The 16,979-nt window shown below is 39.9% G+C and overlaps 1 long non-coding RNA gene across 1 annotated transcript in view; it reads right to left on the bottom strand.

The window, feature by feature from the left end:
* Positions 1 to 2,968: 2,968 nt before the first annotated feature.
* Positions 2,969 to 16,979, bottom strand: part of LOC137190616 (uncharacterized) — a 28,313-nt gene continuing 14,302 nt past the window's right edge. The window contains exon 2 of the long non-coding RNA XR_010930257.1: positions 2,969 to 3,454. This is a non-coding gene — a long non-coding RNA (uncharacterized lncRNA). The remainder of the gene's footprint in view (positions 3,455 to 16,979) is intronic.

Raw genomic sequence — 16,979 nt, forward strand, 5'->3', positions numbered from 1 at the left:
AATGCCACTGTCCTGTTTCCCTGTGTTGAAGAGTGTCAACTATTCAGCAGCAGGATTGGATTGGTTTTACCTCTTATCATTCTAATATATTCATAAAAAATAAGATATTTGACTTTTTCAGGGTTATAACACTAAAGTTGTGGACTTGTTTCCATTGCTATTCATGTCACCTGTACTTTTTTCTGTGAGGTTTGCTCATACAAGTCCTCCAAGTTGGATTCAAAAAACCCTCCTTAACGAAAGTGTCATAAATTGCTTGTTTCAGCCAGGTAATTTGTCACCTATTCATGAGAAGGTGAACAGCCCTGAAATTTCATAACTTGCATAATCAACACCCCTAAAAGATGAGCTGTTCTACTCTGTTTTTGTGAAGTTTCATTCACAAAAATGTTACCAAAGCGTGAAAAGAAAACTTTCACTTCGCAGAGTTTCAAGTCTTGCTGACTGAAATCAGCAGACAAAAACACAAGAAATTCATTAGTGTCAGTAGTTGTATTAGAGGAACTGAAACAATTAGGGAATATGAATCCAGCTGCCAATGACGTGTCATCAGAGCAGTGTTGTACTGTACTGTGACAGAAATAAAGAGGGAATGCTTTGACATGAATATAGATGTTAAAAAAACAAGCGCTCCATGACTAATATGGGAGGCGGTCATGTGACAGTTACAGAGATATAAGAGAAAAATATTATAGCCTACAGTAGGTGATGTTACACTGTCAGCAGCAACACAAGATGATACTGGACAGAGAGCTGCGGAAACACCCTGAGGCAGCTGGTTACAACTATTACTGAAATGGAAACCATCACATTTAAAAAACCTCTTAGTAATCTGGCAGCCATGACGATGAAGATGATGATGACATGGTGAACAGAAAATTAATTTTGCATTAAGTTTGTTTTAGCTATATATTTGATTACAGCTTATGTCAGTATAATATTCAAACTCCAATTTCATTCAGATTAAAAAATTATCAATCATAAGTCAAATGTCAAGTGTTTTTCCTCTTGTAAAGAAAGGCAAAGACTATCTGTCCATAACTCGTACAACAGGTCTGGATCACTTGTGAACTTTGTTCATACCTCAGAAAAAATTCTAAGGGCTGTATTTTCCTGGAGGTGCAACGACCAGCGCAAGCAGCGCTCCAACAGTTTGGTATTTTCCTGAGCTTGAAACTCACTTTGCACATCTGTGTGGTATTTTGATGATCAGAACAGAGCGCACGGTGCACAGGTGGGAGGAGAGGTGCAAACATGTGGGAGATTCATTCAAATGAAGCAGTGTAAAGCCAGTTGCTGTATTTTGGTTGAAATCTGGTCCTAGCACTAAAAATAGATGTCTCAGAACCACGTCTGTTCCCCTGCACAAAGTCATGTCCATTGATTCTCTTGTGATTCCACCTGCAAGCACCTGCAGACAATGCACATCAATACAAATGAGGTTGAACAAAGATAAATAGTAATAAATATGTTAAAATGATTCTGAACAAAAATGTTCTGAAATAATAAACAATAATATGTTGTACAAATCCACTTAAAAAATAACAATTGTGGCTCACTTTAATTAGGTGCATGTAGCCTCATTTATTAACCTTACTTGCCATAGGCTAGTATATAAGCAAGGAGAAGGGTGGTAAAGGTCTATTAGGTAAGAGTCTGACTTGGTATTTGCGTAGGATATTGAACCAACCCACAATGTAATTTCTGAGAATGTTCTGTAATATCCTAAAATTATGTGGTTTAACAGAGATATGGAATACATTATTGTGAGACAAATGCAGCGCCAGTACAAAAAGAGGGTGTACTGGTGCTGCACACATTTCCAGTTGTACACTCCTTCAGATCACAGATACATGTATGCAAACCGTAAAGGATCCATTCCATCAATGTCCAAGTAGTCTGTGATGCACAATGTAAAGTAACCCATGTGTTCACCAATTTTCCAGGTTCTACACATGACTGTTTTATTTTGGCGAATTCTGACATTCCTGCAGTCTTCCAGGGTGCTGCATCTCTGGACGGGTGGCTGTTAGGAGAAAAATGGTCCCCCATTACGTACATGGCTCATCACGCCATACATTATGCCATCAACCGAATGGTAACATAAATTCACTAGTGTGCTGTCAAGGGCTAGAATTGTGAGTGAGCGAACATTCGGTATGCTTGAAATGCATTACAGATGCTCGGACAAGTCAGGTGGCACATTGCGATACAGTCCTCAGAAAGTCAGCGTGTTCTTTGTGGCATGTTGTGTTTTGCACAGTATAGCCATGGATCATAGATGCCAGAATGATTTTTCAGAGGAAACATTACACAGAGTGAGGCAGAGAGAGGCTGAGTTGGCTGTACCGATACATGCCACCAGTATATAATTCTGAAAAAGTACAAGTTGCTCAGTTATGACAGCTTTATCAAGTTTTCTTTTATCAAACTGATTTTTAAATGTGTGAATAATCTTGTGGCAGCTGTACTTTGTACCAGAAGGGGATCAGCAAATGGCAACTGCAGAGTGGCACAGGGCAAAACTACTTTCGGTCAGTCATCTTTTTCAGCAAAAGGGATACATTTTTTTGAATGCCCTACCAACAGAAACAAAACCAAACCTGCGATCATTGTGCATACACACACATTATTGAGAATTTCACTATTTATTATGAGCTTAATTTACTAATGTACTTTTGGTAATGATGTGCTATGACCATTTTTAAGTAGAAAAGCCTAACCAAGGGCAGGGGTCACAAATTAGAAATCCTATATGCAATACATCTGTCTCATGTCTTACAATGTTTTTTTTTGCATCGTCCCTGACAAATAAACTAATAAATAAATAAAAATTAACAGGCTGTTGCACATAAGGCACAAAGGAGAAGGGATCCCCATGGTGTGAACATCTCATAAGACTAAAGAAATATGCAGGAAAAAACATTTAATTTACATCAGTCAACAAAAATGCAATACAGACCCAAAGTGACCCAAGAAAATGTGGCAAATTTATTATGTGCAGAAAACTTACGCAAACACAAAGATAAAACTTAATTTATTTTCTCTTCGAGGAGAAAGACTAGGTGGCAAACAGTGAGTGGGGGGGTGGGGGGCACTGGTGGATGCCATCACAGGTGCAGTGTCCACGTTGTCAGGCCTGGGAGGTGGTAAGGTGGACTGCTGCTCCACTGCAGTGGCATGTCTGTCCAGGCTGCTGCTTATTGAGACATGCAATGGATGCACCTGGGAGTCCATCCAGAGGAGGCGGTTGTGGATGGAGTCCACTGCGTGCTACGGTGCATGGTGGCGAAACCAGCCTGCTGGATCTCCAGAAAGGGTTGATCCAATCCCTCACACATCACCGGCTCTGCTGGCAACCGCCTCCCCTATTCAGCCTTTGTGCATGGTATGTCTGTATCGTCGCCTGTCTCTCCTCTCTCCACAGTAGCCTCTGACCGCATGACGGAAGCAGCTATAAAATCATCAACAAATACAGGAAAACACACACTGTATGGACAGCTGTCAGTTTAATTTTCATTTGTAACATGCAATCTTTGCAAAAAAAATCACTTTGGCTGCCTGTTTTGGAAAGATGATTTGTCTTTTTATATTCTGTCTGTGAAAGTCACTAGAAACACTGACTTGAATACCACCAAACCCTCCACACATTCCACAGGTAGTGTTGAGGCTGCTAGATTTTCTGATGGGGTCAGATCATAGCAATGTGAGGGAACCCTTCCAGTTGCCCTGCTCTCTCACAAAATTGAGGCAAGCCTTTGCTTCCCTCTCTGCCTGACATCACTGAACCGCTTTTTGCACTGTGCAGCGGTTCCCAGAGGGCCAGGTGAAACTGCGTTTACACATGCAGTCACCTGGCCCCAAGATTTCCTGACTTCATCAAGTCAAGGAAGCTTAGTGGCAGTACCAAGAATTTACTCATGCTGGGTTTGCACTTCTCTCAATAATTTTTCCATTTCTTGCTTAGTAAAGTGGTCCTAGCACTGCCTTTCCATAAGGTATGTGAGGGGCACAATGATTAGATTAGAAAACAGCAAGTCATTGACACATCCTCCGCACATATTCCACTTCATCCAACTCCTTTACGTGGAGCACACCTGAATGCACTTACCAGATATTGCACCAAAATAGCAGATGTGCACAGAGATGCCTGTGCCACACAGTCTGTGTGCCTAAGAGCCACTACACTGTGCTTGTTGGTGCACTTGCATGGTTAAAATAGGGCCTCAAGTATGAGGAAATGCCACAAACTTTCTTAGATCATTTGTACTCGTGCAGTGTACATTCAATAATTGCTTATTATTTCCTGAGAACCACATATATATGTATCAATAGACAAATGTCAATAATCAATTAAAATGATAAGGATTTAACAAATTAAATGGTTTTAATCCAGGCAGAAACTTCACCAGTGAGACTAAACTGAGGTTGAACTGTAGAAGCAGTTCACGGCCTTCCATTGGTTTTGCTGCCAATCAAACATGTCTGCACTCCTATTGGCTAGTTCTACTGCCTCCGTCTCTGTTTTTCTCCTTTGTATGCTCGTTCTTCTCTCTGGAAAGTTTAACTGAGTGGGGCGTATGCCTCTGTCCCGTTCAGCAAGTTAGAGCCCAGAAGCCCCGCCCTGCTGTGATGTAACAGTGTTTATATCAAACAGCCCCCACTGCACTCAGACACGGAGCTGAGGCTCGCTGTTCGCTTGTGTATTCAAAGCTTATTAATATTAAACATGTCATGTGTCCAAATTGCACCAAAAGCGTGTCTGTCTCCACAGTAAATCACGTATTCACAGACTTTCTCTCTCAGTGAAAGCTTTCCAGCACTGTCTCTCTGCTGTTGGCTCATGCTCTCAGCAAATTGCACCAGATTCTAGTCGACACTCCCTTGTGTCCCCAGCAATACACCCGCCAAATGTGAAGTAGATCGGATGAACGGTTCTTAAGATATGCAAAGGACATACATACATACATACAGAGAATACTTGCTTTATATAAAGAGATGTGTAACTTAAGAACAAATCTTTTCATATGAGTTGTTCTTGCATGAGACCTATTTTCTGACTTCAGAAATATTAAAGGGGATATATTACGCTTTTTGTGATTTTCTGTTATTTTTATACTGTTGCGATTTCGGATATCTATGTTAAACATGGTCAAGGTTCAAAAATTGAGGTGAACGTATGTAAAAATGCTCCCTATAATGGTGTGTCAACATGGTCAGTACCTTCCATTGCTAGCAAGGTTATGACTAATGTATAGTAATGTATTTTGGCTGTTCGGGGCGAATCAACACAAAAGGTCCAGTGATCAAACTTGCACATGTAATGCAAGGTGAAAATTTGTTTGAACACACCATAAGACTCTATTTCCTCCTCATGATGACATCAGATTGTTCACATATGCCCCCACAAATGGCTGTAGCCATTCTGTAGCCTTGTTGCTAAGGTTGTTTGCATTGTCCATGCAGATTTTTCTGAGCTATGGTTTATTTACATAGCCTCCGTTTCAGACAGAGGCTGAACTGAGGTGCTGCCTAAAAGGGCCAGTATAACATAAATAAGTTGAGTTTTTGAATCAGTCATGCAAGAATGAAAATATAGACCTGGCAATGTGCATGACATGCCCTCCTTAAGTAACTGAAACTAGAAAATTGAACCATATTAACAACTGATACATTTTTTAAGAAAGCAATGAAGGAGACATAAACCCTCACAGTCTCATCCTGAAAGAAGTTGTGTGACACACACTGTATGACACTTTCCAAGATACAAACATCTCTATGTATCACACATCTGATGTATGAGCAAATGTTTGTTGTGTCTAACAATTTCACATTGGGTTGTTTTAATGAAAAATACAAGGAAATATTTTACAACACTCACTAGATTTTCTCACTGCTTTATGGTGTGATGTATCCTGCCACTGTATCAAAATCTGCATTTGTAACAGACCACTAAAAAAATGCCCAGCACAGTTACAAAGGGAGGTTTTAGGTAATTTGACCTTTTTATCTGGAAGCATTACATTGTTATGTATGAAAAAGGTGGCAGGAGCTGTTCAACCCACATTTTATTTCCATATACATCACCTTGTATGACCTCCAGCGTCACACTAGCTGTTTTTTTTTCTTCCCTTGTTTAACATTTAACATGCCCCGTTTTCTTAACGTTGTCAAACCCTTCCCCTTCAGAACATGTGAGTGGTCAATTTTCCGTCAGAGCTCTAGTAAGGTGAGGATACTGGCATCTCATTTAAAAGCCAATAACTCTCTGTAGGGAAGGCCATGACTCCCAGGTGAGGAGAGAATCTGACAATAGCGTTTAAGCAGTCGATTCAAATCTGTCAGGGAAAGCTGCTCAAACTCAGCACCACGGTGACTGCACACATTTCCCACACAGTATCAAAGCTTCACTCACTTCACTTTCTGTTAGGTTATTTCTAATCAAACATACTGGGTACCTAACAACTATAGTCTAAACTATAGAGACAACTACTTTCTACTTCTCCCCTCTTCAGTATTATATATATAATTAGTAAATCAGAAAAACAGTGATACAGAGCTGTTAAAGAGATCAGATGTCTGATTGACATTGTGCTCTGGCTCTCTTGCAGCTCCATATCAACTAGAGACCATGCAGTATGTTAATCTCAAATCAAATGTGCTGACATGCTCAGATGACCTTTGAATGTCATGACATTTTACAGGCTGACTAATAAACTAGAGAGCCTTTCCACAACAACTCATCAACAGTTTCCCCCACTTTCTTAATTGGCTAACAGTACTGGACCCTCAATTTCAGCTTAAAATGTTCCTAGTAGTTTAAAGTCATCCATTGTTTCATTACCCTGCTATTTTATTACATTAATTCTCTTTTTTAAAGGTCTTATAAATCAGAGCTGTTTTAACTGGGCTTGAGCTCTATGAGGGTAAATCCAGTCTTCATTAGCAAGTTTCAAGTAGAGTGACTTGTGCTTGAAGCAGCAGTTTACAAAACATTATCACCACAAGGTCCTCTAAGTAGCTGTTCTGGAGCTGTCAATCATAAAACATGATCATCATCCATCAGTAGATGGAGTCTGCTCAGTTCTCATGGAATATGTATTTTCAAATTTCCAGTTTTTTGAAGCACTTCAAGGATTCCTCATCCATGTTTGCTTAAAAGCTGAGGTTTGATGTTCAGTCCTGAAAGTTCAACTGGGAAACTCCATCTACTGAGGAAGATCAGGTGATATGATCGATAGTTCCAGAACAGCTACTAAATGGGCCTTGAGGAGAGATTGTTTTGTTTTGTCAGTTACAAGTGTTTCATGTCTCTGAATGACTCATAAGTGACAGGTTGTGAACATTTTTCTTTCAAAGTGTTTTAACAAAGCTGAGACCAAACTTTTAATTGGACAAGCCAAAAAATTAAATATTCAAACTGTGTGGCTTTGCAAATTCTGCATGTCCAGCTCTGTCTCCTTATGTTCATATATAACTAATTTTTTAGTTTAATTTTTTTTTAAATTTGCAACAGCAAATACATTTTTGCTAGAAATGTAATGCTGGTTGAATAAAGTTTTTGCAACATAATGAGAAAATGTTTACGTATTTGGCAAGTTTCCAAATGTTGATACTGAACATATGACTGAAATGTTCAGAGACAGCATACTTAGTAGGGTTTTTTCCCCCTATCAAAATATCTAATCTCGCAGCACAATATCTGCAAGTGGAAACTTTTGTGGTTGCAGTGGCTTGAAGCACAAGCGACACCATCATCTTTCACTAACCTTAACCAAGTGCTTTTGTGGCCTAAACCTAACCACACCTGTATGCATCCCATCCTCCTTAACCTCCTCCCTCTGACTTCAGAGCGATATATAATGCAATGCTTCATTCATTCGAAAAAACGCAATACAGTTTAGTTGTATATGAACATGTTTTCTAGGAGAGAGGGTTGGCATGTCACTCATTCTTTTTCTCTCTGGGACTTAACCAGGTCCAGACTTGTGACTTGAATGTTAAGTCAAGTCATGAGAGCATCAGGTCTCAAATAATTTCACTTTATCAGCAAGTCGTTCAAAAAAAGAAAAAAAAAGAGAAGTCTGACTCGATTCAAAGTCACAGGTGTCAAGTCTATAGCTGAATAAGACATGTAGCCTTAAGTCACCGTCCACTCTGCTAAAATGACTTCTGAATAGAAAAGAGAAGGCTAAAATTTATCAGTCACTGTGAGAAAACTTTTTTGTTTCGGAAGCAATCAGTAATAGGATTTAGCGAGACATTAGTGATCTTACTAGAGACATAGTTACATTAACCAGAAATCAGAGGAAATTTCCACATTATCATTGAAAATGTGTTTTTTCGCAGGTCAACATATCTGTGTGCTTCACATTATGATTTATTGCAAATTTTCCAATTTTATATCTGTATAAAGTAAACAGGTTACTTGTTTTGTTGGTGCTGATTTAGTGGTTTTATTGAATTTATAGACTGTGTTTTCATAACATTTTATATGTTCATATAGTGTAGCTCTGTATCTAACCAGCACAGATAACGTGTGTTGGATATACAGCATGTGATATGAATATACTATAAAAACTGTATCTATATTATGATAAGATAACATTTTACTGATTACCGGGGGGGAATACAGCAATTCATGAGACAGACCAGATTAGATACAAAAAGGAGCAAATGGAGCAAAGGGACAGGAGAGATACAACATAAATCAAAATTAAATCCATGAAGTAGACAAAACTAAACAGTAAATTAAAATAAGTGATTACAATATGCAGTTGAATCTCTCCTAAGGCCACTGTGAAACTGTGAATGAGCCTTTCCAACTGTAAGAATAAGGCATGCTCAGTGAAATGAGAACCTGATTGTCCCTAACATTTTGTTAATCTGTAATTTACCAATAGTAAGTACTATTTCATGGCTTTAGCTATAGAGTGAGTACTACTAATTGTAATGAGTATAACAAGGGGATGGATGGTGGCTGTAACAGATGCAGTTCCTGTTCTGGCAGAAAACTCTCCAACTGCTATTGCCAAAGGGAGCAGTCTGTATTAGCAACCTGGGCCTCTTGGATGCAGATGGCATTGGATTTACATTTACCTGCAGCTGATATCAGTCCTCATAACCCCAAATTAGATTGATATTGTTTTGGAGCCAGCGCCCAATAAGAAGTCAATAACAGAGTTGGACAGGTAGCATCCGAGCCTAATGGGGATTTATACAGGGACCCAATGCAGCACTCACGGCTTGTCAATTTGCAGCAGATGGATCGGCTCTTCTGGACCGTGACTAGAGCCCCCCATAGACCGGCCTGACACCTGCTTGGCTGAGGCCCAACGATGCAGCGCTATGATGACCAATGAGGCAGGTCGACACTGACTGGATCGGTTGTGGCCCCTGATGAGGACTTTTAGTGTTAGTTGTGTACAGCTAATTTGAGGAGATGTTTTTTGGTTTCGCCTCGTCTGCATGTGACTGAACCATAAAGATAAGAGATGACAGGTCATTAATCAGACATTGAGAACTTCCCTTTCTAACTCAATGGAACACAGAGAAAGTTGGACTAGCCTGAGGCCATGAATGCAATGAGTAAAAGAAAATACAGCCATGCCTTAGCTAACACACAATACTTTAAAAAACAGCTCTCTCTGTAAACAGGGTTCTGCCATAAATACCTCATTGAAGGGGCTGGGGTGATTGTACTCAGCCTTGCGAGACTTCACCTTCATATTGCATTTCAATTTGACACAGACTCCAATGAACTGCTTGATCTATTTCTGTAACCCTAAGGTTCAACACAGTGGAAAGAATGGATGGGGATGGAGAGGTTAACAATGTTGCTGCTACAGTCAAACTAGGCCAAGCTGACGAGGGTGAGGGAGCTGAAGGAAATAAGACAGAACGATGCATATTAAGTGAATTATCTCCAAGCTGCAATCGAGTCAAACCCTTTCATTTGGAGTCTCATCTCCAATGAATCCGATATACGTTTATACGATAGTCTTTGAAATCCAAGCCTTGTCTGTTCTCATTGACATGAGCAGATAATGGGGGCATAGTTGGAGTTGATTTATGGCGGTGCCGGGCAGATTGCTGTGACAGTATGCCAGAGGTTGTGCCCTGTAATACAGAGGGCTGTAATGAGCGGCCTGTTTGCAGTGTGTAGGGGGTCTAGCCCTGGTCCTGGCTCATAGGTACTGAAATTATATGCAAAATGGGTACTCTCTACACCTCAGGGCAAGAAGACACAATGTGTGGTCAGACGAAAATGAATTTAACAGGATCTAATGCGACTTGGATGCATCCCTTGCACCATTGTCTCTCTTGTTTGTCTCTATTTTAGTCTCTCTCTTTCTTGTTCTGTCTTCATTTTATACTGCTTTTACTCAGACTGAGAGATTAACAGAGACAGGTTTGGATATATTTTTGTAGAGCATTTACCTTAGCTTGATCTAAATCCATCTGTGTGGCGTGATTTGTAGCTATCAAACAAGACAAGGGAGCAATTTAGAAAAATTGCTCCCAACTCTTATAGTGCTCTGAAAACAGGCACCAGGTATTAATGCAGATGGCTATTGGTATTCTAATGGTAGTGCTGGAGCTTCATGAGGCTGAGGTATGCTATTAAGCAGCATGTGGGATATCTAATTATGCTGCTTACATATGGACAATCAAGAACACGCTCACCTTGAGCGGCTGTTTTACTGCTGAATAGAAAACTGACCTCACCAGGTATTCTCAGTATACACAGTCAAAAACAGAAGTACAAGAGCTGTATGTTGTGGTACTGGTTGACCTTGAACTAAAGGCAGGCTGTTCTCATCATTTACAATGGAGGGAATGACCATGTGTATGTGAAACACCCAACTCTGTAGTTCCGTCAGCCAACTGTTTTTGCGTTCCAGTCTGCAACTCTGCTCTCATCAGCCTTGTCTCAAGCCACAACAAGCAGCTGTTTAAAAAAAAAAAAAAAAGCTGGTGAAGAAAGTGCAACATCTAACAGCTAAAGAGCTACATATTTTGATGATCACAGAGCTACGGACTTAAGCATTCATTTCGAGTCATATTTGTGTTCAACTGTTGAATATGTTGCTCTATGTCCGCTGGATGAGTATATTAAAAACACAAAAAAACATCTACTGTATATAACATTACTATGCTTTGTCAAAAAGATTTCGGAGGAAATATAATTGCTGCCAGAAATACATACACCAGCAACATTTTTTACAATCCAGGAGTGAGCACTAGTTATTTTGTACCTCACGAGATACATGGTACTAGAAGCTTGGTGACGCAGCAACTACACACAGAGCTAGTTGGTAAACTGCTGTAGCTAGTTAGCTAAATGATAACAGTGCTAATGAGCTTGGAATATTGTACTAGTCTGCCACAATAGCTCTCCAAGCTAGCTGCCTTGCAAAACTGTCAGTTAGCAAGCTAGCAAACCCTAGCTCGGTCACTAATGGGACAGAAAGTTCACACAATATTATTCAAGAGATGTATTTACACCACTGACTGTCTCATAACCGTCTCTTTTGTGTAGCAGTTTACACTCCGACAGAGCAGGGTTATAGGCTATTAAAAGACTATGATAGTTTCCATTCCATGCTAGGTGTAGACTAATAAAACTGTTAAGAAAATACTCCAATTTAGCGTTGCACAATGTGCATTGGTTACAATGGAAAGTATTTAAAAAGACATCAAAAAAGATGTAGCAGTTATGCTAGTAGAGGCTAATATCACTATCGATTTTAAGGCGTGCATGTGAGGTGCTATCAAGTCAAATCACATAATCACATTTTAAATCATGAGAGGAAGTCACAGGGGCTAAGTGACTGTGGTGCAGCTCTCCTGTTTAATTACCAACAATAGTAGACCCTCATCTTAGTCCCCCTTCCCTTACAAACCCCATCACATCCCCTCCCTTCCTCCTCAACTGGCCATCTGTCTATACAAAGTAATGCATTTGTAATATGCACCCAAATGGAGCTGCCATTCTCACCCTCATCACACAAACACACAAACATGCAAGTGCACAAACACCAGTAAAAATAGCATCACTGAAGTTTGTATATGTGTGTGTGAGGTGGTGGTAGTGGTGGTGTGGTGTGTGTGCGTGTGTGTGTGTGTGTGTGTGTGTGTGTGTGTGTGGGAAGGCCAGTAGGAAGTGTGTTGACAGAGGTGTGAAGGTTGATGCTGAGGGTTTTTGTTGTTTGCATGTGAATGGTGGCAGGTGTTTGAGAGGTAAAAAGACTTATGAGCAGAGCAGCCCGGCCTGGCAGCGAGGGTTGGGATGAGTTGGGGGGCTGTAGGAGGGCAGCAGTAAAGGTCACCTCTGAATCTTGTTGGGCTGCCACAGAAAACCAAAAAAAAGGAAGAAAATAGCAACGGCTGGCATGAACTGCTGCACTGTAGTCAGGATGTAAACTGATGAGGGGATTTGAGGGATGATGCAGATATTTAGTTTTTGTCCTGAAGCTGCCAGTGGATGAAACTTCATGGTTGATATTCAGTGCTGCTACTACCTCTGGTAATATCAGTTCATGTACAATTTGTATGGAATCTGATCCAAATGTCACATGTAGTAAACTGTTTGTACTGAAGCTGTTTAAGAGGGAGGTTTCATCGCAGGATTTAACAGACTGTTGAATAAAATCCACACTTTTATCATTTCTTTAAGATGATCTCTGCCTCCCTTCATCTGAATTTCAGCACAGAATCCTGACTGTCACAGGTAGTTAACTTCCCTATCAGGTGTGGTACTTCAGCTAACCTGGAATATGGGAAGCAAGTTTGTAGATCTATGTCAGGGTGAAAACAGAGGAATTCTGTGGTTTTACCACAGTGAATTAATACACAGACAAGATACTTCACATTAAGCCTCTAGCATCTGTTTATCTGTTTAATTAAAGCCCATTTTATTTGTTTGATCTTCTGTGTCTTTCATGGTGAATTTTAAACAGTAAAATAGTCATTAGTAGGCCTGTGTTCATACTGGTACAGTTGTTTCTTAAGACAGCGTGTTAGCTCACACAATCAACAAACAGCTGATCAGTTTAAGAACATCTCATTAACTAGATGAAAATGTCACATTTTAATGCCTAAATAGTTACCTAAACAACTGTAATTAATGTTTTCTGTCTTAAAGGCTTAGTTTGACATTTTATTTGCTTTCTTGATGAGATTTATATATAATGATACAATGTAACCGTCTGGCCAGCACTTGATGACAGTGACGACAATACTCCAAATAGTCACTGCTTCCGGGTGTTGCGATTTAAGAGGTAGCTATAGCGCCTAACTCTTTGTAAAACTATAAATTGGTTAATCCATGCTCAAACAGTAACAACAAATGAGATATGACATGGTAATAAGCAAACTTAAGAGGTGTTAGAAGGTGTATTTTTACACTTTGGATAGGCTAGATGTTTCACCCTTCTTCCAGCTGTGGACTTACCAGTGATACGAATGATAAGCAATTAAGTGTATTTCCCAAAATGTTGAAGTATTCCTTTATGTGCAACACACACTGGCTGCAGTTGTAGTTGACACCTGTTCCACATGTCAGACCCCAGCCATACAGTCAGAAGAAGTAGGCAAGGTACAATAGCCAGGGAATGAATATGAGTGATGTACTTTTCTGGAAAGCTGGAATAAACCACTGCCCTATGTCCTGGTGTCAAGGTGCATGAAATCATGGTTTAATGCTTCCCTACACTGTTCATTTTGTCAGTAGATTTTTCAGTGAATCAGAGTAGTCTTACTTTTTTGCCTTCCATATGTATTAAGTCCCCACAGCCAACCTTGAGCTGGGGATGAAGGGAAGTGCATTGGGTATAACAAAGACATGATTGGACTGCTATATCTGTTAATTCATCATGGTTCAGTATCCAGCCCTGATCCATCATGATGTCCACGTAATGAGTGAGTCCACTTTAAATATAGAGTACAGCTCACAGTAGGCATTAGTTAGCCAACATCACACAAGCACAGACGCAAATCTTTAAACCCTCGGCCCTCTGATAAAACACAGCAGACCACATCAATAAAGCATGACTCACCAGTTTGCCTTGATGTGAGAGGAACAAATAACACTCTCAAAACTTCATTAGTGTTCAATCCACTAATAGAAAATTTTCCAAAAACTTCACAAACAACATCCACAGAGAACATTCACAATCTCCAAATCAGCAACTGTTAAACCTCCTCTCTGAAATATTTTACATTAGAATAACCATCCACACCACTCACCTGTCTGTGTATGAGTGCGGAGCAGTAGGTCTGTTTATAAGCCTAATGGTATTAGGCAGACAAAAGCATGACTCATCAAAGTATGAATTAATTTTAATAAAAGTTATACAGGGTTATTTGTATCATGCAGTGTTCAATGGCGGGGCTCTGTGGGACTGTTTGAGTGCCTACACATTGCATAACTGTAATAGCTATTATAGGAATAATCAGTCAATAAATGCCGGCAGTGCACACTGAAAAAAGTTTTTCAACATAATCTGAGGTTGTTGTGTCGTTATTCCCTTATGAGGAAAAACAAACAATTTGCTTACTTGTAGGTGGAGATGCGACACTATGCAAATTATTAAAACTATCACCCAATGACATTATACAAGAATAAAGCAATATATTCACATTAACCAGGTAACACACTGCAGAAAAAAGGTCTCCTCTATAAATGGGCGCAATGGATTTATTTTGAGCTGGGGACTCTTAACAAAAATGCCTTCATTTCAAGCCATAGAGATAAAGAGTTAAATAAACAACTTTAGTTTCCAGTGACATAGATGTTCAGAAGTTAACACTGTTGCCCTCCCAGCTGTCTGCATGGGTTGCCTCCCACAGCCTCAGGTCGTATTCAGACCAAATCAGGTGGTGCAGCGAAAACAACAGTCCTCCCATTCATTTGAATGGAGGTAGTGCATTTCAGCTGCAGGCGTTTTGGCCGCTGCAGCACCGCACTGGACTGTGGCTGGAAAGTTGAGCAAGAGACAACTTTTGGAGAAAGTGGCTGAAAGTGGCTGAAGGCTGCGGTGGCCAATCACAGCCAGAGATCAGACAGATCAGAGCTGTAAAACTCTGCCATGACGGAGAAGAAAGATGTTACTAGGATAAAAGGAGGACATTGCTCTTCGTTTGATAATGTTAAAAGTAAAGTTAGACTTTGCTGTCTGCTTCCCAACTCATTTTAAAAGAGATGAGAGAAAAAGGGAGAGAGAGAGAGAGCACCAACAAGACAGAGAGAGAGAGCAGGATTCAGTTGGAAAAGTTGGAAAACCTGGAAACTGAATCCAAGTATAGGCAGGTAGTCTCTCCCAAGTCCTCAGACATGTTACTCTACTGCACTATGTTGTACAGTATGCCTTGTATTGTCCTGTGCATTCTACAGTATAACAGAGTCAGCGCTTACACTAGAAGGAATCCTGCCATCGGCATCACGATTGTTACATAAGCTTCAGTGTGAAGGCAGCAGACACAAGGTGGTACAGATCTGTGCTGTCAGGCAGTATTTCAGTCAGAACGTCATCAGCAGGTTATACTTCCACTACTGTAATGGGAGATCACAAGTGAATTATGTTTGGCTCCTGTCGGGAATGTGACAATTTCCTGGTATGTCTCACTTAGAACAGCTACTTCACAGAAACAGGACGTGTTGGTTAAAAGTCCCCAGAAGGCTTTCCACCTTACAATATGAAAGTACAAAGATTAACATGATTTTGCTATTTTAAGAGCCACAAGAGTAGGACGAAAAATCGAAAGTTTGTCTTGAGCGTAGTGCTACATGGGACCATTAATATCAAAAAAGTTCATCCTCTGGGAAGTTAGAATATGTTCAGCAAGTTGTATACAATCTACATACCAGATGTCACATGACGTAATAGTCAAAGTGACCTTTTTGGCATCTCCAAACTGTATTGCAGCAGAGCCAGTTAGCCCTTGTATCTTTGTTAATTGTGTTGTTGAATAAGATTTTGCATTGAAACAATAATTTGTTCTAGTCCATTAGTTCATCTTTCACATTATAGTTTAGTTTTCAATTGTCTAGAAAAGTGTGATACATGTTGTCATAGTTCTCGTTTACTAGTTCTCGTTTTTTAAGATGACTTTTTATTAAGTTTTATTTCTTGTTTTCATTGTGTGGAAAAAAGGCTGTCAACATATATTTTTGTTATACTTTTCATTGACAAAATGAAAACAGTCTAGTATTGATGCCATAGTACAGTATTATATGGAAAACCTTAAGATCAGGCTGCTTCATTCTGATATAACTGTGTTTGGATGCCTGTTATAGACCAACATTCTTGGATGAGCATCAAAGAGGCTAGATTTATGCTTTTCTGCTTGTAGTTTCAAAAAGTATGTTTCACTTTTATAAGAGAAAAGGCTTTTAGAATGAGGACTGACTGACATGTCCTCCAAACATAACGTTATCTTGGGTAGCTGGGGTTGGGGTCGGCTGGGGTTGCTGCAGAGTAAATTTCCCCAAATTTAATAAAGAGCAGGACAGTTCTGCTAACGTTAAGACATGGTGACAAAAAGCTCATATCAGTGAGGGAAGACTACAGATGGATGTGGCAGCCACAAAATAATGTAATGATATGCTAATGCTTGGCCTTGGAGGTAAAGCTGTGTTACTGCTATGGGTAGTAAGCTAATAACATTTTCACCTCACATTAGAGCAGATAAACACACAGTTTAATTCATTCCTTACACCACCTTTCAAACTCTTTGGACTTGCTGAATCGGTGTGCATGGGGCTCTACCTGATATACACAGTCCCAAAGCTTGGTAGCTTTGATTGGACAATGGTTGTGTGGGGCAGGAGTTTAGTGAACATTCAATTGTAAAGGGTTCATCCTCTTCCCAGTATGGATGTGCTTGGTAAATTTCATCGCAAACTTCTTGACAGATACAAGTGGATATTTTGTGTTGATTGTGGCACTGAAGGAGAGGTCACAGTGTCACCAAGT

This window comes from Thunnus thynnus, chromosome 10 (assembly GCF_963924715.1).
Source record: "Thunnus thynnus chromosome 10, fThuThy2.1, whole genome shotgun sequence".
In the NCBI taxonomy this organism is placed as follows: Eukaryota; Metazoa; Chordata; class Actinopteri; order Scombriformes; family Scombridae; genus Thunnus; species Thunnus thynnus.